Source organism: Pollicipes pollicipes, unplaced genomic scaffold (genome assembly GCF_011947565.3).
Source record: "Pollicipes pollicipes isolate AB1234 unplaced genomic scaffold, Ppol_2.1 Scaffold_6138;HRSCAF=7277_pilon_pilon_pilon, whole genome shotgun sequence".
NCBI lineage: Eukaryota > Metazoa > Arthropoda > Thecostraca > Pollicipedomorpha > Pollicipedidae > Pollicipes > Pollicipes pollicipes.
In genome coordinates this window covers 4413282-4416774 of record NW_023596818.1, presented here as the reverse complement: position 1 = coordinate 4416774, position 3493 = coordinate 4413282, and positions in this window count along the sequence as shown.

Sequence of the window (3493 nt, the reverse complement as noted above, 5' to 3'; positions counted from 1 at the left end):
TTCTGGAAGCGTGCGCTAAGTCTAAACGTGACAACCAAGAACCGCACTCGCACATTGGAAAACGCAGCATGTGGCCTGCGGTAAATAGAATTGCCGCGCGCCACGCCATATCGCGGTAATAAGCGCCGTAGGTCATGAAGTAACAAACAAGAGCAATGATGGAAAGGAAGTGAAGCCAGGAACCTCCAGACAAAGCGATGCTCTGTGGTCGTTGCACATCCCGACCTTGGCACAGGCGGCGTCCCAGGACGGTCCGCCGTCGCCTGCAGCCGAGAACGGCCTTGAGAGGGAGAGTTCTAAGACCAAGTGTTGCCACTATCGGATCGGAGCAGGGCCTCTTGTCACCATGGGTCTGGGACGCCCACGAGGAGGCTGTCAGTTTGCTTTTTCAGCGCACCAGGAGTGGTGAGGGCTCATGCTCGGTTCGACCATGAACAAACAGGACGTACAGCTGGTGAACGAAGCGGATATAGACCATCTTGTGGCCCGTTTGAAAGCATATGGCCCAATCACAGCTAAGGTAAGTAGTCCTGAGCCGCAAGACTTCACTGACTTCGTGGGTTTTAAATGGGTCGTGAAAGAATTCAGGCTGCTTCATAGATTGCACGTCCACGCGTATCAAACATTTCTGCGACAAAGCATTCTGTGATGTTATCACAGCCCAAGGTGCGGCTACGTGCTATCTGCGGAGCAGCGGTGCGACCAGAGAATGAGGCCTGACGAGCGATTCAAGTATTGATATGAAGTTCAAACTAATCCCCGGCTTAACATACCGTCACGCCATTTGTAGACCAAGATGCAAGTTGGATGGTTAGAGTGGAAGGTAACGCAGGCAATATTTACGCAAACGAAGCATTTGTTACAACCCTCGTGCTACGTCAAGAAAAGGGAAAAGGGTACTGTGGCAAAAGAGACGACAAATGAGCCGTCTTACATTTGGGCTCTGATGTGAGCTGAGAGCTTCAGTCCCCAGCTTTCAAAACCATTGCCACGGCCCAAGCTCAAGCAACCACACCATCAACGATCTCTATAAGCTGGATAGAGCTGCCAACGCCGGAGACCGAGCTGTGATTTAACACGATTTTGAATGCTAGGATATTTCGTCTTACTTCACAACAAAGATATAAATATGCATTAGTCATCAACCATCATCTGATAACATCGCCCAGCCGGCTAGCCGTAAATAAGCCAGGAATCTAGTCCGTTCTTGGTTTGACGATTGTTAGCAGCAAACTCGGGCTGATTTTGATGTTGTTCCGAAATACATAGCCTCGAAATTACAGGATTTAATATGATATGTAGAGCATGAATAAGCTCTATGCATATGCATCTGTAGCACGGACAGCTTGATAGGACTGCGCACTATAGGGTGGATTATCATATTGGTCTATATATATATATATATATATATATATATATATATATATATATATATGAATGCTGCTTACCGTTTTCTTAAAATGTACTGACCGGAATGCAAGGATATTTTTTTTTGGGGGGGGGCCAAACCCTTGGGGCCCACAATGTTGCGTGGCCCCCTTTGATGAAATCCTGGATCTGCCCCTGCATGCATGACGCCATAGATACGTAATTCATGTCCATTCCACCCCATTGGGTATGCAGCGCTCAAGGCGAAGAAGAATATCATCGTCTTCAAGAAACTTGGCTTCAAGAAAATGTTGTACATTCGAAGACATTGCAGCGAGCAAACTATCTCACGGTCTATGATAAATAGCTCATATTGCTCACTAAATACAACCTCACTTATAAGTAACAACGTATTTTAAGCGGAAAAGGCTACTTTAGACAGTACAATCTCTTTTAAGTAAACCTGCTCTTAAATACATCCTGTGTGATTGCGTCATTGAACATTTGTACGAGAGCACATACTTCTAGTCCTTCAATCTCCCGAGAAATAAGAGCACCGACTGGAAGTGTTCGCTGAGCTAAATATCGTTGTCTGCTCGTGTTTGGTACCTTTCCCGTGATGCTTCGTCGCGAGTTTAATATATATCCGTGAGACAAGGGCTTTTCTCCAAGTCTTTCCGTGAGTTTTGGGTGTTTATTTGAATTCATACCATCAGTTACAGCGCTACTCTATGTTATTGGATGAAAAATCTCAAGTCCTTATGAACTAGGAAAAAGGTATAGCTTCCTGTTTTATGCACCACAACACGTAATAGGCATTAAAATCCAACCGAAATGACTACTCCACATTTCAATGAGGCTTTGAACTGAAATGGCCATGTTGGTGACCATTCGGTACATTTCAGAGCCAAGACCCCTTTGAGATGTAAACCACTCTAGTTTCGGAGCTATACGTCGGCGAAGACGGATAGACCTTTTCCGCGAGAGTATTTCAAGAGCACCTTGGCATTCATGCTGTCATAATAACAGCAATAAAACCCTGTCAATTCCATAGCCCATGAGCAAGGTCATGAAAAACATAATTGGTAAAGTCGTTCATATTTGGCGTTCGTGAGCAAGATTTTCAGATAAAATGATCGTCAATTGGCTCCCAAATAGTATTGTGCAACGCACGGTGACGAAATCAAACAATGACGCATCGAAGCGCATAGTGCATAGCGCTAAATAAAAAAAATTGTGTTGTCAAGAGCATCCCTTTCCACTGTTTCACGTTAATTATAAGTCGCATTATTTCATCATATCTAATGCTTGTTTCAATATATTCCAGTGCGAAACACTCCCTTCAATCCGATCATAATTCGCGTCCGATTCCGAGAACTCATCTGACCATTTTATGCTCTTTCTTACTTCATCTACCATTCTCGTGATGACCCGCTTGTCTGGGGCAGGCTGCATGTGACTGCAACTATGCTTACGACGGTGCATGGAAAGAAATAGAGCGAAATGGCTGAAGCCCCCAATCCTGGAGAATCTCCCTCGCTCCTGTCGTTGAGAATCAATACGACGATATCCCGCCTTCATGGGTCAGGGTGATAACGATACTGCCTCGAGGCAAATGATGAGGGCGCTGGTGTGGATACGGTTCTCAGGGTGGTCAACTCGCCAAGCGTTGTGGGTAACACCGCCGTGCTCCTGATGCAGTGTTCTCGAAACGGTGCTGCTTATGTTGTACCTACTTTTCTCTCACCCGAAAAGGTGCTAGTCCACCTCGCCGCAGCTCTCGTCTCGGCTTCACCAAAGATGTGTCTAACACCCTAAGCCAATAGGTCTTGCGAAAACATTTACTTGCCGTCAACCTAGAAAGCTTCCGGATGATGGCGTGCGAACCATTGTCACCTAATTATGGACCCCGCTTTCCTTACAGATAAGGTGTCTGCTGCTCCTGATCCAGAGCGGTGTCAACACGTGCGAGCATTGGATCTACGCAAGCCCCGACACATCGAAGCCGCTCGTGTCTATTATAATTACGGTCAGTGGATAAAAAGCGTGCGGATTGGATATCCGCCTGTAAAAAAATTTATATTTCACGGCAATAAAAATCTTAGGAATTCTAAAAGTCTCTAGA